Here is a 26,829-nt window from a genome sequence, read left to right on the forward strand (position 1 = left end):
TGATGATATAGCAAATGAAATTAGAGGTATTATGCATCATAAGCAAAAAATTCTCTCATCTGCAATGGAATCTCTTTATGTGCTACAAGAAAAAAAAATACTTAGAAAATACATAAGGCCAATAAATGACTTTCAATTTGTTAAGTCATGTGACAGTACAAAAGATAATCTATGTATCAAAAATATAATATTATGTATCAAAATTTTTTTCTGATTTGAGTAATTTAAAAAGTGCTTAACAGATGCTTGTAAACATGTTCATTAAGTACATTTAATTATTTTCTTTGATTAAAAACTAGTGCAATAGGCCCTGGGGTTGTGGCTTAGTGGTGGAGCACTTGCCTAAACTGTGTAAGGCACTGGGCTGGATTTTCAGCACCATATATAAACAAACAAACAAAACAGTGTAATAGGGGGATTTTCCAGGAGTGCTGATGTCACAAATGACCATCAGCTGTTTTCAGTACTAGGCTGAGTCTTATTTCCACAGAGGGGAAGAAGGAAGGTGGAAAAGGTTGAGTTCACAGAGAAGGACTTTCACCTCACTTTGTGTTCTAGAAACAGGCTCTTCTTTCACTGTTGATCTTATTTTACAGGCCTGTTTCTAATGTCAGAGTCCCTGCCCTCTTGATTCTTCTCCAGCATGGGTTCCTAGGAGGAAGATTTATGGGAGTGCATGCAACTGTTTTAAAGGACAATATGTGCTAGATTTTAGCAGATTAAAAGGAACAGTCTAATCAAATAGAGAGGAGAGCATTATGTTTGATATGAACCTACTATGTATCAGGCATGGATCTCCACCAATGGGCAATATCTAATTTCAAAGATTTTGCATTACAAGGTACTCATATTCCCATGCCAAGGCAAGGAACCAGGCTCTGAGAACTTAGGCAATTCATCACAGTCATGCCATTGGCAAGTGGCAGGGATCAGTAGTTTCCAAATGCCATTCTGAGATCTGGGACTTACCTAACAAAATGTTTATTGGTTCTTGTCAAAGTGAGATTAAATATGGGCCATGAAGTGAAATGTTAAAAAAGCCAAACACACTTCTTAGGAAAATAATTTTATTATGAGATTATGCATTTTCTTTTAAAAAATGATGATGTGTATCAGTGGAAATTTTCTTGTTAGTATCCTTTGTCTGACAAAGTACAAATTTAGCAACCCTAAGTCGGTCTTCCAGGTGGTTTTTTTTTTTTTTTTGACATTTTAGTAGATCATGAACTCTCAAGGCATGGAAATACGCAGTATAACTACATTTAACTCAGGCTTTAAAATACTGTTTTGTTTTGACCATGATACCTTCTGGATGCTCATGTGGATTTAGACTATTCTGAAGCCCCACAGATATTTCTAGACTCCAAGAAAGTGCTGTCAATACTTTTTGGGCCACTGTTTTCTTATTCAACAAATCTATGCTTTGTCAAAAAAATCGACACTTTAATTTTAGCCCATCCATTCAAAATGTCAAAACATTCAGATCTCCTTTTTGTGATGTTTTTAAAACACAAGAATAAAAATTTAAAATATGTATTCAGGTTTTTTTTCTTAATTTTTATATTTTTGGTACTGAGAACTGATCTCAAGCCTACTCTACCATTGAGCTATATGCCCAATCCTTTTTATTTTTTATTTTCAGACAGGGTCTTGCTAAGTTGCTGACACTGGCCTCAAACTTTTGATTCTCCTGCCTCAGCCCCCTAAGTAGTTGGGTTGATAGTTCTGTGTCCCTATGCTTAGCTGGTATTTTTATTTTATTAGTTCAAAAATTTAAAAAAAATGTTTAAATTGTATTTTACTATTCATGGAACTCCTGGAGTGTTTGATTCTCTACTGGGGATAGAAATTAGAGCCTGGGCAAGTGAGGCAAGCACTAATGAAACAACAACCTGATGCAGAGGTTCTCCAACTTTCTTAGTCCTTAACAACTCAGTAATTTTTTATAACACTCCATTGGCCCAAACAAATTACAGTCAGGATTATTAAGTAGTTCAGACCAAACATTTAAATGAGGTGTTATCTCAACAATGTAGCACCTATTGAGCACTATGCATCTTATCACTTTGAAATGAGATTGGGTTCTGCCTTTCTCATATCTGGTTCCACATCAATTTTTGCTCAGTACCTGCTTTTCATCTAGCAACCACTGAAAATCCAGTTTTGCAAACATATGAGGTAACAGAAAGGAATGGCATGATCTAAACTGCCATTATTTGCTTTCCAGGTGATTGAGGATTGACGGATGTTTCTGTTTCCCTTGAATATTTCAAATATCCCTTTTGCCTCTGTGAGTTCCCTCTGGTTACCCCAGAAGATATTTAGGGAACCCTGGCCCTCGTCCCTTTATTCCTACCCACCTCAGTTGGGAAGACTCAGGAACTGGGGAAAGATGATTTACCCCTGATACCATTTTGTATTTAGTTAATGGACGATGGCTTTCAAGTGGCAAATCGGTTTGCTTTTGAAATGTTTATTCATATAATACGTTTCTAGGACTGTTAGAAACTTTTAACATACATCTAGGAAGACTAACCATGTCTTATTATTTTTTAGTTTTGGAGATACCCTAATAGGATCAAGGAAAAGTCATGTAAACTGTCAATATGAATTGACAACAGGCTGTCCTTCTGCCTTTGCAAGTTCAAGACTAGCAGCACCCTTCTTTTCAGTAGCCCAGGTAGTGGGAATGAAGGACTGGAACCTAAAACCTGCACTTGAAATCCGGGATGGAGGGGCACTTGTTAACTACTAAGGACAGGGTGGCATTCTGAGATATGGCAGGGGATAGTGCCCATTAGGTAAGAGCATGCCCACATGGGGCAGTGTGCAGCCTGATCAGTGAGGTCTAGAGAATTATAGATATATGGGAACAAGTTAACTAGACTACCAAGTGTGCCCAGATTTTTTGGTATACTAAGTCCACTCATCTCTTTCTTAGCACCCTTTTCACATTCACCTCCACCCCATATTCTGTGTGTAGGTAAAGCACGTAAGCATGAGTAAAGGGCTCTCTGGGTCAACTTTGCATTCTGTATGTTAGTGTTTATTCAGCAGGTGATGGGGGATAAGGATCAATTATTCAGGTGAATTGATTTTTTTTACTTATTTGACAAGCAGCTGATATTCAATAAAGTAATAGCTTTATGACTAAATGCTATTTGTCTTATCACTGTTAATTATCCTTTAATCCTCACAATCTATCATATCTTCACATGTTTTCACATACAGAAGCACTATATTATTGGATGATGGGTAACAATAGAGGTAACTGTTATTTGAAAGATAATTTTAAACATATTTTGAAGAAATTTATGAGAAAAAAACATAATTATCTGTTTACTTTAAAATTTCCATCATGTTTCTTCATGACATCACTGAGGCAAGTTTTTTAAATCTATTTTCTACTGTTATAAAATCTTTTTGAACTACTAAGAGTAGTTCAAATTTGCTTTTTATGTATTTTTTTACTCAGGTTAATACTTAAGATTTTCTCCTTATTTTTATTAAAAATTAAGTTGCTACTGTGTCATCTGCATTCAACAAACTGTGTGGTAGTCTGAGAGTAGAAGCTCCCAGAAACTTCTCTTCCACTTTAAACAAGTGATTCCTTAAGATCCATGTGTTTGCTGAGTGGGTTGCATTTTTGTCTTATAACCTCTCTGACTACTTTGAGCTTGACCAAATTTCACAGCACTAAGTGATTCATTTGGCCTAATTAATTTGGTTTTGCTATAGTAGTTCACAGCACTTTATTCCCAATGGTAGTATCAAAATATATTCTTTTAGAATTGATAATAATATTTATTGTGTTCTTAAGCAAGATTAAAATCACTGGACTTTGGATCTCTTGCCTGCAAGTGGCATAATAATGTCCCCATTGAAAGAACTGTGAGTACCTCACATGAAACAGCTGGTATGAAAATATCTGGGAAAGCTAAGGGTAGAACATGCAATGTGAGTTATGATTATCGTTACTAATATTATTGGCCTTTTATCTCCACATGCCTCAACTGTTTTCTAGAATGGTTTATAGAAGACAAAGTCACAAAATCCAGTCTACTAGGAAGAGATTATTTTCCTAGTCACTTTTTCAATAAATTAAACAATTACATTCCAAATTACTGAACATTTAAAAGTTTCCTAAAGCATTTCATTCATATAGATAATCACAAACTTCTACTGGTACTGTTTGTGCCTGAAATTTCTCAGGAATTTTCTCATTAGAAAGCTCAACTAGGCCAATAAATATAAACTCATCAAGCACAGTTGAATTATGGTTGTTTGACAATCTTCACAGAATTCCGAATGAGATAAGGTAAGGAAACAAGCTTACATATAGCTACAGGAGAGTCCAGTAAAGAGAAGGCATATCCTTTATGTGTAGATGGCCTGGGATGATTCAGATTTATACTGAATTGGTAATTATTTATTCTCCTTCTCTTTCTTCCCACAGAAACTCCATCTCCTTGGTAGAAAGAATGTGCTCTGTGTGTCAGTGAGTGTAAAAGGAAAATCTTATATGTAAATATACCAAGGGAATGGGAAAACTGAGCACGTTCTAGATGTTATTTTTCTGTAATACGGAATTGCATCATGGCCTGATTAAACCAGTCACTCCTACAATGAGGCTAAGCTAATAAAGAAACTCTTGTATTGGTCTAGCATAAGACCAGGTCATCCCTTTCAGTGGGCTTTGAAAATAAAGGTCCTACTTAAATATGAAATCTTATAGTCCTTTTATAAAATGTGTGTATATACTTAATCCTTATTAACTTGGGTAAAGGGTGTGAAGGAATTATCTACACAAGCTGGTATTAAAAGATCAATTTTCTCCAATTTTAAAAAACAGAACACATAACTACATAAAGTCCACTAATTCATTGTGAGGTTTTTTTTTTACAAAATTGTCTTGCCTTTGATAAAGTTAGATTAGATGGTTTCCATTCAAAATCATTATTGTGATCTATGGGAATGTTCAGTGTTCCTCTGGTCATCTTCATTCTGTTATTCTTTTTGATCTTCATGATGATTTTCTTACGTGTTCCTTATCCCTCTCTTCTTTGGTTTTTAATGGTTATACCTTCTATGATTGCAAAAGTAGAGATCATTAGCCATTAACTCTCTAAACATTCATTCATCTCTAGATTTATGTTTTCCCCTTTCACTTGATTCTTTTTTTGTTCGTCTTAAAGAATACAGTATTACTTTTCCAGAGATAATCTCTTAACTTGAACTGAGAATCATATTTTTTCAGCAATGACAACTCCACTTTTTAACCTCTTTTTCCTTAAATTTTAATCTCTATTTTCATTTATCTCAAGTGTCCCAAATTAAAAAAAAAAAAAAAACAAGAAACGGTTTCCCTTAAAATTAATTATTCCTCAAGCAATCTTATTCTCTCCCTCATTAACCTTCTCAAAAGATACATGTACTTGCTCAGATCTCAACTTTCAATTCACTCCTCAACATAGTGGGTTTTTAATTCCATTACCTGACTAAGAATGCTTCACTCAACTGTCATCCAAAGACCTAGTAATCAGAGGTAGTAACTGGTTCTTCTAAGTTCTCTTGGTCCTGTGGACTACTATTTCTGCTCTTTGTCCTTGGGCCTAATGGTTGTCTTGTTCCCCTATGCTCATCCGATAAAGGCCAAATCTATTACTTATTACCTGCCATCATGTTGTCTACTCTCTATTCTTTGTTCCTCACATCAACATCACCATTTTACTCATTCAGGGTAAAAACTTTAACAATCCCTTTGATTCTCCTTCCCCAGGTGGCTACTCCCCAACACACATGCATGCACACACTTCTGTAAACCTTTTCCCTCTTGCATCTGGACCAATCTCTTTTCTCCACTGCATTTCCTTGATCTAGGTCTTCATCAAATTTACTCTGCTTTGTTTCTGTTAATGGTGACAGAAATCACTTCCCTGTGTCTACTTCCCTGTGCCAAGATTCCACAATAGAGTGATTGGAATGCATGGAAACAAGAATATAATCAGGACAAACCTGAGCTAAGAACCTCCATGGCTCTTGGCTCCCATATACTGCATTTGAATCTTTCTATCTTGCCACATTTTGCTCCCTACACCAAGCAGACTGTCACTCCTTAATTGAGTCATTTTCCATGCCTCATATTTTGCAAATATTGTTCCTTGTCTGTTGTTTTCTGCACTGTTCCCTTGGGCAGAAAATCTCCCTTCTCTTTTTTGTGCTTTTGTAGTGATCTCTAAATACCTCAAGGATGCTATGCTCCAAATTTTATATCAATGAACTAAAATTCCAGATCTCCACTCCCCACTCCAGAATAGGAACTTTAAATATATCAGAAGTCTCAAGAAGTGTTTTCATTATTGGTGAATTATTAGACAATAATCCTGAATTTCAAACCTATGAAAGTGGGATAAGAATCGCACAGAGATAGGGCCAATGAGAAAAGAAAGTTGTTTGGAAATAAAGAGTGGACAATAATAATACAAATGCTAAAAACTAATAACTAAAAGTAAACACCTAATAATAACTAGAGGTTATAATGAAGAGTAGAACACAACTTCATTTCTAGAATTCCACTTAGACCACCTGCAATACTTGGATGATCTATTAGGATACCGAGAATAACACAGGCCCTCAGGGGCCTCATAGAGTCTAATTCCTATAAGATGAATTATAACCCATTATGAGTTTTTGAGATGATGTTTTGAGAAGATGGTGAGTGTACCTGGACGGTTGTCTAGATCCAGAAGAGGAAAGTGGAGATCAGTTGTATACATAGAGAAAGTTACCAAATATGACAATGCAGAACATACATAGCACATAAATAGTACATAAAAATAAGAATGGAATGTGCTACAAAAATGAGCTGAAAATAATATAAGATGTGCAGTTTAAAGTATTTTCCATTGTGTGCCATGTCTTCATTGATATTCAAGTCTGTCTAATGTTTTATGGGCTTGCCTCTAGTGATTAATCTTTAAAAATTGGCTTAATTTAAGCCACATCTCCAAAACATCTCTAACGTGATCTGACAAACCAGTTTTAGCCTCTCTATATATACATCACTTGAGATTCATTCACAGGGATTTTCTGACTTTAAAGTCTTTCAAAATATTAGAAAGTACTCATTGTGGCAGGACAGCAAAAAAACAGGTCCTACATAAATATAAAGCTGATGTTTAAATGTAAGTGTCTATTAAAAATGCAATTCTCACTTTTCCCAATGTTTTTCTGCGAAAATAAATGTGTCAAGAGTGACAGAGTACTCAACTTGAATCTACCATTCATTTTCAGTTTGCATGATTTTACTCATTCTTCCTGTTTTAAAGAAGAGTGATGCAGTTGAACAAACGCTTTGGTATTATTACATCATCAACTGTGGAAATAAATTGGGTTGATTTCTTCATTTCTGCCCCTTCCTGTACTCACATATCACTGGCAATGGAGGAATTCCGGGACATAGACTTTGGAGAGAGGTCATAATCACTGTCAGATCGATACTGGAAGGACTCCCGGCATTGACTGTGGACAAAATTTGCTTGGAGAATTAGCCCAGACCCTGGGCTGGTCATGGGATCCAAGGGACTCTGTCCCGCAGATGTGCCATTGTCTACATCAAAACTGTGAATGAAAGAAAAGGAATTATGTTGTGGTAAACACTAACATGTTGATATTTTACCAAAACATTTAGCTTCAATTAAGGAATTTAGAATAGGAAAATTTATAGTTGCTTCCTGCTTGTGGAAAATGATAATATTAAAATAAATAAAAGTAAACATAAATAAGAAACGTGCACGAACACACAAACATACCCCCACACACCCCCACTGGCTTCACATTCTGATTTTCTAACTTCTGATCAGACACAAAAGACTGATCATTCTAAACTCAATTTCAGCTAAAAAGAAACAATTATTTAAAAACAGCTCTTCTAATGCAGAATCAGAATTATTTGTTGAAAACAGCAAATACATAAAAATTCACTAAACCTTTGAGTTCAACTCAACAAGTGCCTGTTATATGCCTATTATTATTACTCCTCCAAACCCGAGCTTCTTTCTCTACCCAATAAACATATCCAGCAACTAATTTCCATTATATCCCCTATCCTTCCATTCCCGATTTATTACAGGCATTTTAAATCCAGTATTCAACTCCCACCTACATTGTTATAAGAGCGTTTCTCTTGGTGTCCTGAACCCATCTTCCAATCTGTACCAAGAGTGACTCTCCTTAAAATGCAAATCTGACCACACCCTTCTTCTGTTTAAATAATTCAATAATTCACTATTACCTTTAAGTTGAAGCCCAAACATCTTTACTAGACTACAAGTCTTCACTGTCTGCTTTCAGTTGCAATTACTTATCTTCACAACCTCAACTGGCAACTCTCTGCCTCAAGTGTATTCTGCACTCATTGGAGCAGCACATCCTAGGCCAGGCTAGCCCTGCCTGGCTTCTGATTTTTCCTGCCTAACGGTTGCTCATCCTTAAGGACTCAGACTTTAACCTCAGCTTGATACCTCAGAAATTCATGAGATGCTGTTCTCTATGATCTCAAGACACTTCTCCATTCGTAATGACAGAATTTGCAATGAACTGAGTATGTTCACCATCTGATCTCCATTCCTAGTCAGTGAGCTTTCTGAAGATGGAGACTCAGAATATTCTTAGAGCTTCACAGGGCACTGTTAGGTAGAGGTGAGTAGGGTGAAATGACAATGAAGTGTAACTAAAAAGCCCAGGGAGCATTTTCTGACAGGATAGGAACCTGGCCATAGAGACCTGGTATGTCAAAACCTCCCCCAGCCTTAACAAATGACACCCTTTTAAGAAAAAACAAGAGCTTCTGGACCATGTTATCATTATCTCTTGTAACCAGGTCTCCAGTCCCCTCTCTTATCACCGAAACTATGTCACAACCTCCACTCACCCTGATAGCCAAAGCAGCAAGACACTCAAAGTAAACTTAGTGGGGACTTTTCAAAAGGTAGTATGACCAATTAAGGGGGCATAAAACAGAGACAAAAACCTATGGTCAATATTTCCTTAAAAACTCCAACTCTGTGAGTACCATACCATCCTCTCTGCAGGAGTTCCTGTACAGTGTCCTCACTTCTCAGTCTCTTTGGTAAACTTTTGCTGGCTACTCTGTGTTTTACTGGAATTATTTCTAGCAACATTAAAAGGACTGTAGTGTCTGTCCATCTCCACATGGCAGGCCCCAGGCCTGTAACAGCACTTCAAAAATTGCCCTTTAATGGGATGAGAGTGTAGCTCAGTGGTAGAGTTCAGCCTAGTTTGTATGAGGCCCCAAGTTCAAAACTCAGCACCACAAAACAGAAGAATGAAACAACAGCTAAGTGGTTTGAATGAATGATTGGTGCTATGTTTAATAATATCGATTTTTAGAGTTGGAGGGAAAAAGAACCATACATACACATATTTTTTAAAATTATAAAACTCATAAGCTGTATGCACTTTCCACAAAGAGCTTTTCTAAGTGAAATATCAAGAAGTGTCAAAATGAAGTCAACTCTTGTGTGTTCATAAGATAGTTAGAAATAATCCAGGAGGCGTGTGATTTTAAAAAACTGTTAATGAATAAGTGAAGTTTATTATATGATAAATAAACACATGCATTTAGGTTTAGATATCATCAACATTTCTCCCAAGAGTGTTATCCAAACTAGTAAGCAGTGAATTTTAAAATGTTCTTTGTTTTCTTCATTGGAGTTATTAATAGTGTTATGACCCAAAGACTGGAAGCCAAACCTGAAGAATAAAGTAGGGCTTATATGTTTCATGAATCACCTGCAAATCTATGATAAAAGAATCCTGCTTCCAAATCAACCCATCAAGTAGAAGACGTGGAAAAAAATTCACAGTGTAGCTTAACCAATCAAAAATATGTTTTCCAACTTAAAATTTTCTTATGAATGTGTCTCCTTATAAATGGATTATTTATTTGGTCCCTCAGACAATAAGAATTATTATCTAGTTGAACAGAGTCATTTTATAGACAAGGATACCAGGTCCTAAAATAGTTATTTTCAAGTTACTGAGCTAACCAGATTTAATCATCTATCATTCCTGACATTCCTTCAGCTCCATTGTATAATTACATACACCACAACTATGTGTCAGTAACTGTGATATCAAAAAAGGTACATCTGATTCACTTGGATAGGCTAGGCACTGGTATATGTGGTATGGCAACCCCGAGGAAAGCCAGAGTGGAACAGGATCTTTAATCCTTGAATTCAAGCCATATTAGGAGATCTCAGGCAAGCTCTTCCCCAATGTGTGTAATTAAATAAGCAGTCAGTGAACATCAACCATGAGCACTTGGAGACACAGAAATAAAGGTAGGAAGGTTAATTCACTGGGATATCTGAGATATCTCCAAAAATGAGCCATATATAAAGAGGGCTTTTGAAGGCATGCAATATATAGTTGGAAGATGTTAAAGATTTTTGAACAGGGAGAGGAGAAGAGTGCACTTCCCTCCTATAAAGATGCATAGGTAGTTCATGCTGAAACCTGAGGACCTAAGAATGAGCGCTCAAATGAAAGCTGTGTGTGCTGATTTCTCATTAGCATTAAGATGATCCTTCTGCTATAAAATCTAAAAGGAAACACACTCTCTTCATTTTGCATGAATGGAAGTATAGGAGACATAGGAGAATAATTTTGGTTAAGTTTTTCTTAATTCAATTGAGTAAATACCAAGTAGCCCCCAAATTCTGTAATTTTTAAAATTTTAATATTTTTTTCAATTCAATTAAGCAACTGAATTACAAGGACACCCTACTTACATTTGGGGAAAATATTGCTAAACATATTAAAACATTTAATATTTTTGCCATAAAATTACCACTTACCAATTAAAACCAAAATATTTATTAGTAGGGCAGAAAAAGGCCTGTGATAGGAGATATTCTAGGGCATCAGATTTTTTTTTGGTAGGTTGTAATATAATAATTTGTCCACTAGATGGAGATAATATTCTTTTTTTTTTTTTTGGAGGGGTGTCGTTGGGGGAGATTCAGGACATTGAGATGATTTTCTTGAGTAAGGAAATCCATCTTAAATAAACTAAATTTCATCTTACTAAAAGATTCATAAAAAACAACCTATTAAATATCATCCCAAAATAAAATCTCACCATCTACAGAAATCATATTTATCTGAGAAATATTAGTATTAGCTTAACATTGAGAATGATCTAAAATGGTCACAGGTATTATTAGATTCTTACTTTTAAAACTCAAACAGACATAACTGATTTTTTCTAACAAATCACTAAAAATTTATTATCTTGAGACAAAGTAACATAAGTACCATGAATGCTTTGGATAACACTCTATGATAACACAAATTTTCTCAGAATAAATTTTTTTTAAGTGGTAGGACCAGAGTCTGATGTTATTATCATGGTAAAATTCCATTTAATTAAAGGATCCTATGATTAAAATAAATAATCAAGAAAAAGGAATATTACTGAGAATCCCTAGTATGAAGCATTATTGAATGTTAGTATTGGTATAAGGACATTTTTAAAAATACTTTTTGAGATGTTGATAGACCTTTATTTTATTCATTTACATGTGGTGCTGAGAATCGAACCCAGTGCCTCACACATGCTAGGCAAGTGCTCTACCACTGAGCCACAACCCCAGCCCTATTGTAAGGACGTTTATATTACAAAAGATGCATCAACTTTTGCAGTTTGTCCTATGTCCTTAGACTAACAATGGAATAAATACAGATATACAAAACACAACACTTCTCAGCTAGACAATAAAGTCCAGTGAGCTCAAAAGACATGAAGCAATTAGAGAAAAAAACCTCAAACATATGGCATCTGTATTAAATAGTATATAAATCATAAAATACTACCAGGCATGAATTAGGCAATCAAAGTGTGATTTAGACAATTAACATAAAGGGAGTTTGATAAGTTAAAGGGTGTGCATTTTTCAAGAGCAGGTAGAATTGGGGTGGTGGTGGAGAATATCCAGTCGAAGTGAAGTAGCTAAAGCAAACCAAAAAGGGATGGCTGAGGCATGTGTGTAAAACAGAAAACAGAATGTCTGGCTCCATTTGTGGGTTGGTGTTAAAGAATGGTGGGGACCTATACAAAAAATTGCCATGTTTTGGTTCAATATAATAGGGTCAGCTGGGTGTGTTTATGGAAAGTTAGGCTAGGGAGTGTCAGAAGCTTATATAAAGAAATACACATGCTAGCTTCTAACACTGATATCTCATAGGAGTGAGATGGAGAAGGCTATTTACTTTTCAGCTACAAATTTTATATTGTTTAATTTGTTAAGATAAACCTTATTATTTTTGCAACTAAAGGGAGAGTATAAAAGAACAGAGTAGAATATCACAAAATAGAAAATAAAGAAATAGACCAAAGGGGGAATCCCTTGCTTCCCCTAGAAGAAAACACTCCTTTGTTAAATCTTTCAAATATTAGAACTAGCAAGCTTGCTTCGGGAGAGGTTATTTTGGATTAAAAAAAAAGATAGGACTTTTTCACTCAGTAGATAGTCAATTAATTGAGCATTACACTACTTATTATTTGCTTAACTTTTGGAAAGAGAGTCTAATTTAACTGAGAGTTAATTTCATGCCGCAAATACAGATGCCTTTAAATAAGCTACTTATTTTTGTAACATAACTTTATAAACAGTTCACATCATGGTAATATTAATTGCCGCAGTCTAGCTTGACACAATTCGGAGCCACTTGTCAAAAGAAATTAACTTTATTTTTAGAACTACAAACGCCAAACAAAACAGCTCCTCAGGGAAAAAACCCTCAGAGACCAACTGCCACCACCGGCTTCCACAAGCCTCTCACCCCCACACCAGCCTCTCAACCTCCCACAATCCTCCTGCTCTTGAGGCCAATTGGCTGGGTTGCGTGGGCAGAGCCAAAGAAGTCCCCCAATGAGCAGCTCCGTGGAGGAGCCAATCAGCTAGATGTTGCTGGGGCCGCTGTGAGCCAATCATCAGCTGGCAGTCTGAAGGGCCGGGAAACAGCCCAATGAACATCATGGCAGAGGAGCCAATCAGCTAGATGTTGCTGGGGCCGCTGTGAGCCAATCATCAGCCGGCAGCTGGAAGTTTGCTGGCAGCTGGATCATCAGCTGGCAGCTGGAAGTTTGCTGGCAGCTGGAAGTTTGCTGGCAGCTGGAAGTTTGCTGGAGCCCCTTTGGCTGTGGCTCTCAACAATTAATAAAACAAGAAGTAAATGAGAGGTAAGGTAGCCCTAACTCTAGTTGCTATTACCAAAGAGATCAAGAAGTTATGAATTTCCCAGTAACAATAATAATGAAAACTTGGAGCAGTTTTCATGTGCAAAATACTATGCTTTGTCTGTATTATCTCACTGAGTCCTTATGATATAACACTCTGAAGTACAGGCACTATATTTTTTGTATGGTCAATGAAGAATCTGAGGCCTAGAGACTTGGCTCAAGGTTAAGTAATGTGTTCAGGACCATCAATCTCTTAGATGGGTTTTAAACTCAACTGTAGGATTCCAGGGCCTGGGAAAATGGACATTGTATTTATGTCTTTATTACAGTCTCCTATTAACTGTTAAAAAACACTAGCTTCCTTATCTGGATAGGACTTCCAGTCTTAATTCTTTAAACTTAACATTTTGATTAACTTAAAGGGCATGCATACCAAGGCTAATTCTGGTACTAGATGTCCACATTAGCCAACACCATGGACTTGCTACATCTCTAATTCTTCCAATTTTGAACACAATAGTAGTATGCAAAAACAGTCTCTGTCATAACCTATTTGATAGGTTCCTTTACAGAGTTTGAGATTTAATCTGGAATTGAGGATCAGTGGATCCTTGAAAAGTCTTAGCAAATGGAACTAAGTAAGATGCTCTACTGTCCTTCATGTTTGCGTCCTTCAATGTGATGAAGATCCTTAAAAAAGCTAACTTTTACCAGGAGGCAGTTTTAGAGAGGCAATGATGCAACTGCATTGGTCCCCTATGTGGACAAATCTGTTGTACTTGGAGCTCTTGAAGGCTGTGGGTGCTTTGCATTCTTCTTCTATGAAACCACCTTCCCACAAGAAATAAGCAGAAATCAGAAAAACTGACCAATAAAACCCCTCTCAGCTCTTCTTGCTGTTCCATTTCAGTGGACTAACTGGATGTTAATACAGTTTCAATGTACTTTCTAGCCAGCTTCTTTGCTCCCATATTTCATGTCTACTGACCTTGTTATAATTTCTCTGTTCAGGGTCATTTTTCATCTTTTTGGCCTGATGCTAGCCCTTGAATTGCTCGTCTAAACATTTTACATCTCTTCTTAACCATAATTTAGTCTCTTTCTGAGAGTCAGGGTCCTGTTACTATCCTGTGTAAATCACTCGCCTCATCTACTCTAGCTTTCAGGACCTTGTACTAACACTGATGGCCAGTTTGGAACCTGGGATGAGATACACTGAGAATCCCAGTGGAGTAGTTGCTAGGATCTGCTATCAACAGAAGTTCCTATGAGGAAAAAAATCTATGAAGGATTCCCACAGGAAAGACCAGGCTGAATGTTGCTGGGAACCTGGGAGCTTCCACTAATGCCAGCAGCATATGACAGCTGCTTTTGCTGGTTGGTGTTAAGAACAAGGGTATGTTAACAATATAGATCCTATTGCTCCCTGTTAGAAGGTGGGGAGATATCACAATGTTCCTATTCAAACATTCACTTGAGAGTTAGAAAAGCAGAGTTAAATTTCAAATCTTGGTCTACTATTTTTTAACTGCATATTCTTGGGCAAATGACTATACCTTTCTAAGCTTCCATTTTTCAGATAAAGATAATTACACACTTAGCTCTGGGGCCATTATATGGGTTAGAAGAGAAAATGTTTGGAAAGCATTTACGACATTGCCTGGTAGCCAGCACATTTCAAATATTTAGCAGCTCTATTTTAGTTTTATTACTCTTTATCTTCCTAAGTGATCTCCTGTCTAGGTCATTTTCCTTACCCGATTATTGTTACCTAGACACTTGGCTTTGGGAGGAATCTAAATGGAGAGGTGAGAGAGGAAAGGAACTGAGGTCAAAATTATGTGGATCAACCCCAGCAATCAATGAGGTGACAGATGCTGGAGCTAGATTGCACATAGAACTTCAACTGCTTTGACGTCTCCACCCTATTCCATACTTCCAATGTGATAACATCTGGGGAGAGGGTGGAGACTGTTGATTTTTCTCTAGATATTCCTCACTGAGGAGAAAGAACAATTTCCTGGTAGGAAATGTAGACGGCTTGGAGGTCCCAAAGCCTCGGGTGGGGCAGTAGCTGAACATAATGGGCAGAAACAGCACTTTAAACCTCAGTCTCCAGATACAGGATGTACTTGGAGGACCTGGGACCACAAATGAAGTGCTGTTTATTTTCCTAGACCAGGTCTCCCATATGAATGTTAGCCCATGCTGTTGGCCATACAATATGGTAACTCATGCTGTTGGCCATACAATGGACTCCATGTTGGCGCTTTGCCATTCAGGGAGGAAAAAGCTTTGTCCCCAAGCTTAATGGAAGTATACCTAAAAATGAATGACTATTTTAAAGTATTTTCTCTGCATAATAGTAAATAATTTACCAATTGTTATCAATATCACAAGGTTATGACTTTGACATTAATTTCTAATTAATGTCAATCACATTTGCTCATTTAAAATTTCTCTGTAGGTCAAATGGCTTCTCTGAAGTAAAAATAAGTATAGTTTCTCAAAATTCACTCTTTTGATATGTACTTTTCTGTGATATAGATATAAAACTGTAGAAAATAGCATTTTACTATGATTGTCACAGAAAACAATCTTTCTCAAAAACTTCACACAAATTTTAATAGTATATCCTGAGATGGTCTTTAGTTACTCAGCCAGATTATGTATTTAAATGATACTATGCATGTTAGTTTGCATAATATTTATATTTGCATGGAGGACAGACATTTAAGAGCAGGAACTAGATTTTCCCCATTTTTCACAGGATTTTATAAATGAAAACTTAGCACAAATAATATGAGCTTACTTATGAGAAAAAGGATACATGCTTATTTGTAAGTAAAAATTTCAGGTACTCTCCATAAATAAACATTTGTCTCTAGCTTGTGAATTCCCGCTCAAGTAACACAAACAGTAAAGAGATTCTAGTTGAAAATGATGGCCTGAGTATGATGTCTGAGATATTGCCTCACACTTATTAGGATGGGCATTATTCAAAATAATAAAGTATCAGCAATATTGTGAAGAATTTACAACCCTTGTCCACTATTAGTAGAACTACAGAAGGATACACTTATTATGGAAAACAGTATGGAGATTCCTCAAAAACTTAAAAATAGGAAAATCATATGACCTCTTAACCCAATTTCTGGGTATTTATCAAAAAGAGCTGATAACATGTCAGAGAGATAACTGCAGTCCTGTGTTCACTGAAGCATTATTTACAATAACCAAGATAAGAAAAAAAATCTAAATGCCCATTGATGGATGAATGTGAAAAGAAAATGTGATATATACATAAAGATAAATATTCTTTAGCCTTAAATAAGAAGGGGATCCTTTCACATGCTACCAGATGGATGAAATTTGAGGATATTATAAGTCAGTCACAGAAGGACAAATACTGCATGATTCCACTTATAGGAAATGTTTAAACTGATTTATAGAAGTAGAAAGCAGAATGGTAGTTTCTGGGGTCTGAAGGCGGTAGAAACTAGGAATTGCTACTCAATGCCTATCAAGTGCTAGTTATGCAGATAAAGAAGGTATAGAGATCTGTTATGCAATACTGTGCTTAGTAACAATAATCTCAGTGGTAGAACATTTGCCTGGCACTGGGTTTGATTCTCAATGTCACATATAAATAAATGAATAAAATCAAGGTCCATCAACAACTTAAATTTTTTTTTTAAAAAAGATATCACAGCTGAAAGAGGAATCAGGAAAAATATCCCATTTACAATAGCCTAAAATTAAAAAAAAACACCTTGGGAATCAAACTAACAAAAGAAGTGAAAGACTTCTCAAATGAAAACTACAGAACACTAAAGAAAGAAATTGAAGATCTTAGAAGATGGAGAGATCTTTCATGTTCTTGGATAAACAGAATTAATTTTGTCAAAATTGCCATATTACCAAAAACACTATAAAAATTTAATGCAATTCCTATTAAAATTCCAATGTCATTCTTCATAGAAACAGAAATGCAATCATAAAATCACTTGAAAAAATAAGGGGCCCAGAATTGCCAAAATAAAATCCTTAGTGAAAAAGTGAAGCAGGAAGCATCACAATACCAGACCTTAAATTATTCTACAGTATGGTATTGACACAAAAACAGACATGGAGACCAATGCAACTGAATAGAAGACACAGAGACAAACACACACACACACACACACATATATATATATATATATATATATATATATATATATATATATATATATATATATATAATATATATATATATATATAATTATGTCATATTAGAGAAAGTTGTCATGAACATACATTGGAGAAAAGAAAGCCTAATTAACAAATGGTGCAGGTAAAACTGAAAATCCATATGTAGTAGTATAAAAACTTAACCCCTCTCATACTGCACAAAACTCAACTCAAAGTGGATCAAAAACCTAGGCATTAGGCCAGAGACCATACACCTATTATCCCTACTAGAAGAAAATGTAGGCCTAACTCTCCATCTTGTTGGCTTAGGAACCAACTTCCTTAACAAGACTCCTAAAGTGGAAGAAGTAAAATCAAGAATCAATAAATGGAATGGTATCAAACTAAAAGCTTCTTTACAGTAAAGAACAATAAGAATGTAAAGAGAGACCTTATAGAATGGGAGAAAAGCTTTGCCATTTGCACCTCAGATAGATCATTAATCTCCAGGATATACAAAGAACTCAAAAACTTAACACTTCCAAAAAACAAATAACCAGTCAATAAATGGGCAAAGAAACTTAATAGGCACTTCACAGAAGAATAAATATGAATAGTCAACAAATACATGAAAAAATACTCAACATCACTAGCAATTAGAGAAATATAAATTAAAACTACACTGAGAAATATTCAGTTGTGTATAAATGCCACATATTTTTTATCCATTCATCTATTGAAGGACATCTAGGTTGGTTCCATAGTCTAGCTATTGTGAATTGTGCTACTATAAACATTTATGTGGCTGTGTCCCTGTAGTATGTTCTTTTTAGGTCTTTTGGGTATAGTCCGAGAAGGGGAATAGCTGGGTCAAATGGTGGTTCCATTCCCAGCTTTCCAAGGAATCTCCATACTGCTTTCCAAATTGGCTGCACCAATTTGCAGTCTCACCAGCAATGTATGAGTGTACCTTTTTCCCCCCGGCATCCTTGCCAGCATTTATTGTTGTTTGACTTCATAATGGCTGTCATTCTTATTGGAGTGAGATGGTATCTTAGAGTAGTTTTAATTTGCGTTTCTCTGATTGCTAGAGATGGTGAGCATTTTTTAGTGTATTTGTTGATTGATTGTATGTCCTCTTCTGAGAAGTGTCTGTTCAGGTTCTTGGCCCATTTTTTGATTGGGTTGTTATTTTTTTGTTGTTTAACTTTTTGAGTTCTTTGTATACTCTAGAGATTAGAGCTATATGTGATGTGTGAGGGGTAAAAAATTGGCATTTGCAGGGAAATGGATGGCATTAGAGCAGATTATGCTAAATGAAGTTAGCCAATCCCTAAAAAACAAATGCCAAATGTCTTCTCTGATATAAGGGAGGGGACTCAAAATGGGGTAGGGAGGAAGAGCATGAGAAGAAGATTACCACTAAATAGTGAAGAGAGGTGGGAGGGAAAAGGAGGGAGAAGGATATTTGCATGGAAGATGGAAGGAGACCCTCATCATTATACAGAAAACATGTATGATGTTGTGAGGAGAAATAAAAAAGAAGTGTGTCGCATTAGATTGGGTAGAGAGATGTGATGGGAGGAGAGGGGAGGGGAAGGGGAGATAGGAAGGGCAGCAGAATAAAATAGACATTATTATTGCCTTATGTATATAGGTGACTGTATAACCAATGTGATTCTGCAACCTGTACAATCAGAAAAATGAGAAATTATACCCCATTTGATTCAAATGTATGAATTGTCAAGATCATTGTACTGTCATGTGTAACTAATTTTAAAAAAATTTAAAAAAAAATGAGGACAGTAAAAAAAAAAAACTACACGGAGATTCCATCTCACTCCAATGAGAACTCCAATTATCAAGAATACAAGTAACAATAAATGTTGTTATTTATTGATGTAAATCAATAAATTGTGGAGATGTAGGGAAAAAAGTTTCACTTATACATTGCTCGTAGGACTGCAAATTGGTGCAACCAGTCTATAAAGCAGGTGGGAAAATCCTCAAAAAATTTGAATTGGAACCATCATTTGACCTGGTTATCCCACTCCTCAGCATATACCCAAAGGATTTAAAATCAGCATACTATACTGACACAGCCACATCAATGTTTACATCTGCTAGATTCACAGTAGCCATGGTATGGAAGCAACCAACCTGCCTTTCGACAGATGAATAGAAAAAGAAAATGTGGTGTATACACACAATGTAATATTACATAGCCATAAAGAAGATTGAAATTATGGCATTTTCTACTAAATGTATGGAACTGGAGACTGTTATGCTAAGTAAAATAAGCTAATTGCAAAAAACCCAAAGGCCGAATATTTTCACTTTTATGTGGATGCTAACACACAGTGGTGGGTGGGCAGTAGAGAAGAACAGATGTTCACTGGATTGGATAAAGGGGAATGAAGGGAAGGGAGAAGAAATGTGAACAGGAAGGACAATAGAATGAGTTGGACATAATTTTTCTATGTTCTTATATGAATACACGACTGGTGAAACTCTACACCATGTACAACCACAAGATGGGATCCTAATTAGGACAAGTTATACTCCATATTATATGTATCAAAATACATTTTATTGTCATGTACATCTAAAAAGAACAAATTTTATTTTTTTAAATAAAAAATATTATTTATAAAAAACAATGAGATCAGATGGACCTAACCCAGACTAATGAGGGCATATGGCATTGAAATTCTAAAAGCAAAACCTGCATTGACAAGGTGAGTTCCAAATTTGTAGCAATTATCTAGAAATAATGAAGCATTCAAGTCATACATATGTGTATATATATATATATATATATATATATACATATATATATATATATACATACATATATACATGCATACATATATGTTTTTCCTTTTTCCAACAAGAACATGTGGAGTGCTGATAGTGAAAAGTGGGAAGTGTCTATCTCTGTCATTGATAGGCCTTGACTTAGCTGATAATTTCATTCAGGATTCACTGTGATAGGGGATGAAACAAGCAAGCATGGGCTTCTTTTCTTTCATCCTGATATCATTTGTTGTTCTCAGCTAAGAGTACAGAGGTCACAGCATAAGGGCACAGCTCTCCAGGCTGGACTGGCCCTGGGAGTCAGATGCAGTCCCTCAAGGACTAATCTATTGTACTTTCCTTGTGCTGCTTGCAACAGCTTACTACCAATCTTTTCCTTTCCAGCCACTTCTAAGGGGTTGTATTTCCAAAATGCAGTTTTCCTCTAACTTACTCCATCAAGCTAAAGCTTAAAGAAGAAAGGTATATGGTTAACAAAGTGGGACAGAAAATGTTTCTGTATTTATTTATACTTCCTGAGCAACTAAATTTGCTTTAATAAGTCCACATTGGAATACCAATATTTTAATAGAGTGCTTCCCATTCCTTCCCAGCATCGTCCCCTACACCATAGTTATTCACTATACTGCAGAGTGGTCCTGCGAAATGAAAATGAGATCTCTGCAAGTCCCTGCTCACCATCTCCCTATGGCATCCTATTTTATTCAGAGTAAACACTGTGTCCTCAGAAATTAAGGCCCTCATTGATGTGGACTCCTAGATTGTCTCTGATCTCATCTTGCACCTGTACCTCTTCCTCTTGCTCACTCTTCTTCAGACTCTGTCCCTTTCTAGTCTTTAAACAGGTGTACAAGGGGCTTTCTCAGGGCCTTTGCCCCTGCACTTTTCTCTGGCTGGAATATTCTTTTCCCCAAATATCAGCTCAATGTCACCTTCATAGTAAGACACTCCCACACTGTCCTATATACAGTTGTTATCCCTAGTCCCTGAGCCTTATACAACCTTCCTTCCTTTTTATTTTTTCCCACAATGTTTATTAGGCATTGATAAACTTTATCTTATTTACCTATTTTATTAGCTTAATCTCCCCATTAGAATATAAGCTCCATCAGAAATGTTTATCTACTTTCTTCATTAAGTTTTTCCTAGCACCTATAATAATGTCTCTCGTGTAGTAATTGCTAAATAAATATTTGTCTTATGAATGCACAAATATCTTTAGATGCAGCACCACCTAATAGCCCATGGTTATCTTTTACCATGGTTATATATATGGCTTTACTTCAAATGAACCTCATTATTATTATTATTATTTTTTTGCAGTTTGGTCAGGAATTGCTCATTTATTTAAAGAAAGAGTTCTAACCACTAATGACCTTGATCAGTCTGGATAGACACTTAGAAGTCTGGAATCTTAAGAAGGCATGTTAATAGGGATTATTTTAAATATCTTCCTGTTTGTCCAACAATCATCCCACATTCAGAGGTGAGATGCAGTAAGAGGTGGGATCCACGTTTTGTGATACATGAAAGTGCACAGATTTGGGAGTCTGTTTTGAGAAAAATAATACAAAAATTTCTTACCTTTTCAGGTTTTAAAAAAAAACCTATGTGTAGCTGCTAGTATCCTTCAATTGTATTCTCATTTGCATTCCTGGATACTATGTATTTGAACTTAGAAGAATAAATTAATTTTTAAAAGGTTGAATTAAATATGAATTATTAAGTTATAAATCCTTTGTGAAAATCCTTATCACTAAATATCATAGATTAAGTAAGTCTTCTAAGATGACAGTTGAAGGCAAAAACTACAATAGTTTTACAAGAATTGACTTTAAAAATAAAATCTAAATCTGATTCTTTTCCACTAATGGATATGAAAACTTATACACCATATTTTTCTCTGGGTCTGGACTCTCCCTCAAACAGGTCAGGAAACCATTCCCTAGCTGCCCTACTATTAAATCTATTTTGGAGAAGTGATATTACTCAGTTTCCAACCTCAATGATCCAAACACATGGGTTTTTCACTTTAAAGGGGGTAGAAGAGAATAGAAAGGGGATCCAGAGAGTTGTAAGTCCTGAATTACCATTTCTTCACTTTTACCAAGGTAAAAAAGTATACAAATATTATCCTATAATTGTCACCATCACTCTCTTCTGCCATCATTTTAAAATACATTACAGGGAATAAAAAAGGAGGTGTAGATGCTCGTGCTAGAGTGCCTATACCTCCTTGTCTTGTGGGAACACTGATATTAGCTTTCCCTTGTAATTTATTATATTTGGTGAATTATACATAAACTTATATTGTAAAGATATAAAGACATTGAAAGATGGCCTACCAAAAAGGTTCTGTGATCTATTACAACAATGATTTTGAAGAGTTAAAAAATATTTTCATGTTTTCTTGAAATTGTTTTGTATACAGTTCTTATTCAAGACAAAATGATCTTGGAAAAGCAAAGCATCAATAATCAGGACCATGAATGTGGCAAATTTTGCATGCTGTCTGCCAAATTCCATTCTCTGCTTATTCCCAGGCATACAGGAAGTCTTTGTTTCTATGCCGTCCTTGCAATTAGATTTGGTCACGTGACTGGATATGAGAAGAAATACTGCAGGCTACTTTTGGCATTGGCCCATAACTCCTCCCACATGGTTGTCACTGTGCTCCTTCTCTTGATAGCTAGATGATATAGATGCTGAGGTATGAAGAATGGTGGAAACATGAGAATTCTTTGTTCCTATCTGAGACCAAGGAAGGGACCTGCCTTATTCTCTGAAACACCACACTAGAAAATTACTTGATGAAGAATGAATATATTTTTAAGTCATTTGAAGTTTATACATTAGCACAATCACATTCAATGACTTCTACCAAAACAAATTAACCTGGCAGCACTGAAGGTAGATTTAACTTTCAGTCATTGCACATTCAATCACCCTCTGGTCTGAATGAAACCAACTCTCTCTTTATGTCTACCATTTTATTATTTATTATTTTTCATTTTTTTCTTTATTTTCCTTGGTTTTATCTATTTTCATTGAGACATTTCTCATTATCTAAGAACTGCATAAGAATGGTGAGAATATAAGTTTGAAAACATTACATAGAGTTGTGGTTGTTCTGTAGAGCAAAAGCCTGTCCAGTTTTATTCTCCCTTGATGACAATCTAACATGAAAGTGATGGATAAATCTGTCTCCGTATTTTAGAAGAGGACTAGAATTATCAACACAGGATTTGGATTCATGATTCACTTGAGCCAAAGAGGTTTCAGAAGTATCTGATTTAATAGGCTTGCCATATTTATAATGCAATTCCAGAAAGAAAAAAAAATTACATCTTGAATGTGCATATTTCTGGGTGAAAATCAATAGAAAAATTATAGAAGCATTTCATAGTTTACCCAAATCTAGAATAGAACTACTCTTTATTGTTGCATCACTCATTTGCAATGAAAGCAGAGTTGATTTGGTTTTTTTACTGGGAATACTGCTGTTGAATCAGATGCCTATGGACTTAATGCATAAACTAATTGTCCTTATATAGCTAAATGAGCCTCTCTAGAGAAAAAGGTACAAGTTACTTGGGGCATTCTCTTGGCTATCGGTCTCCTGAAATAATGGAGGGACATTGAATTTGAGCTCTCTCTTTCTAAGCTTCAGTGCATGTCTGGTAAAAGAAACATTTTATAGCTACCTTAGAGATCAAAGACAAATATTCAATGTATCCTGAAGGTGATGAATCACATCACAAAAAGAGCGATTTACCCATTATGTAAATGTTCATCAACTACACACCATTGCCAGACTGGAAAGAGGAATGACGTTCATTGAGAAGACATAGGAGTGCAGCAGTTTTACTGAGCTTTTGCTCTTAAGCTAACATTGGATTTTTTTTCCCCTCTTGGGATGACAACATTTATGCAGAATCTATTCATAAATCCTATTGAGTTTCCAAGTTCATAGCCAAGATAAATGCACAGCTGTTTTCTAAAAACATCTGCCCTCTAATCATCTCAAGTTGAGAGCAATGTCCACAATGACCCTCATGGCTTTGACATTAACTATGTTTTCAGAGGAAATCAAATTAGGTTTTACTTCCTCAGCCATTAAAGTTCCTCTAATTTTTATGCAATGACATCTCTCAAATATTTGGATACATTCAACCATTCTGTGACAATTCAGCTATTTTCTGGATAGATTATAAAATTAAACTGTGTGTATTTTTTATTTTTACTTCATTTGTGAATTTGTTCTGTATAATCTGGGCTCTCATTTTATGTCCCACCTATACTCCTTCTAAAAAATGACTTATGCTTTCAAAATGAGGAGTTCAAAATAGTACACAGAACTCTAAGTTCAGTGTAAACAAGGCCATCTGTGAGAGACAGCCTTTCAACCCAATAAAAATTTCTCTAATAGGCAATGGATTATTATATTATTCATGCCAGAGTCCTCAGATTTAGTGTTTCCAACAGCAATTGTAATTGTTTTGATTCCTGGACTGTAACATATTTAGTTTTTCACTGAATCACCATAATATAAATATGTAAATTAAATGAACCCCTACCTCTCACCTGATTATATATCATAAATCCCATTGGTGGATAATTTAATTGTAAATGTGATCCCCTTTATAGAAAATGTTTTATAAAATAAATTCTATTTTTTCATACACCAAATTAAATTTTAAAATTATAGATGTCAGTTTTTTAAACTTAGGTTGTGGAAAATGAACAAATGTGATTAGATATTTTGCTGATCTGTAAAATTTAATTTTTACCATTTTGAAAATAGATCTTTAAAGTTTCAGATTGAACCAGGCTCCGTAGCACATTTATTTTATTATTATTTCTATCATTTCAATTGCACCAGCTATTTGGGAGGCTGAGCAGGAGGATTGCAAGATAAAGGCCAATCTGGAAAACTGAGCAAGACACTGTCTCAAGATAAATAAATAAATAAATAAATAAAATAAAAATTAAAAAGGGCTGGGGATGTAGCTCAGTAGTAGAGTGCCTCTTGATTCAATCCCAAATTACTGATGAAAAAAAAGTTGAATTATAGAGCAGATGGCTGTTTTTCAGGAAATACAAATAGAAGGTTTAATGAGCATTTACTGTAGGTATCACCTTTGCTTTTTTCACATCATTAAAATGCTTTACAATATTAAAATGTGATTGTTGCACTATTTTTTCTCTGTAAAATTTGAAACTGAATTTTAAATTTGATAAGAGGGGGAAAAATCCAAATCATGTCTGTGCTTAATCTGGTCCTTGATTCCACATCATATTCTTCAACGTAATTATGAGTCTGAATACTATATATGCCACTAATTCCTCTAATGCACTTGGCCCATCAGACCACATGGAGATAATCTGTCCAGGAGCCTGGGAGCTTTTCCATTTGCCATATCCGAGGGCTTTATCTTTACTTCTCGTGGTCTGTCACTCAAACTCATATCTCCTGGGTGAGATATGAGTGTCTACCAAAGACCTTCCCTCCACATGCCTCTAACAGTGCCCTGAATTTATTTTATTATTATTTCCATCATTTTAATTGCACCTATTTATGAGGCGCAGTATAGCATTTCAATACATGTATGCAATATATCCCACAATGTATATAAAGCCAGTTTACAGTCATCATTCAATGGAATTTGTGCCGCCGAAATAGCTGATTCTCTTTTTCTTTTTTAAAAAATTTATTTATTTTAATTATATGTGTGTGTGTGTGTGTGTGTGTGTGTGTGTGTGTATTATATGACAGTAGAATGCATCTTGATTCATTGTACTGTTATAGGTAAAGCTTCATCACAGGGTTTCATATACTGACTTCTAGATCACTCACGTATAATCAAATCAAGCCTTTATTGAAGCACACTGGTGGCGGCTGACCAGAACATAAAGCTGTTCCCCTGATCAGCCCTGCACAATTGCAAGGGCACTCCTAATAAGCCTGAAAACCGCAAAAGGGATGTTCAGGGGGTCTAGCCAATGCAAGCAAGCCAGGTTACAGAAGAAGGACAGTACAGTCAAGCAGAGGGAAGCCTAACCAATCACATTTAGCCCAGTCACCCCAGTTACAGAAACAGAGCCCTTTACCCTAGTTACAGACACAATGCCCCATTAGATAGTTTTGTGTTCTTAAAGATTTCTTTTCTTTTTTATTATTAGTTGTGCAAAACATTACAAAGCTCTTGACATATCATATTTCATACATTTGATTCAAGCAGATTATGAACTCCCATTTTTACCCCGTATACAGATTGCAGATTCACATCAGTTCCACATTCACTTTTTTACACACTGCCATACTAGTGTCTATTGTATTCTGCTTCCCTTCCTATCCTCTACTATGCACCATCCCCTCCCATCTTCTCTCTCTATGCCATCTAAAGGTTTCTATAGCAAAAGGAAAAGAACATCTTGCTCCAGTCATGACTCTTCTACTTGGCATGGTTGTTTTAAAGAGGATGAAGTCATAAAACAAAATGGAGTCACATTTTCTCCTACTATCACATTCCCCACTGGTTTTAGTAGGTTTGATGTCAATCTTGCAC

The sequence above is a fragment of the Ictidomys tridecemlineatus genome, unplaced genomic scaffold, assembly GCF_052094955.1.
Source record: "Ictidomys tridecemlineatus isolate mIctTri1 unplaced genomic scaffold, mIctTri1.hap1 Scaffold_176, whole genome shotgun sequence".
Classification (NCBI taxonomy): Eukaryota; Metazoa; Chordata; class Mammalia; order Rodentia; family Sciuridae; genus Ictidomys; species Ictidomys tridecemlineatus.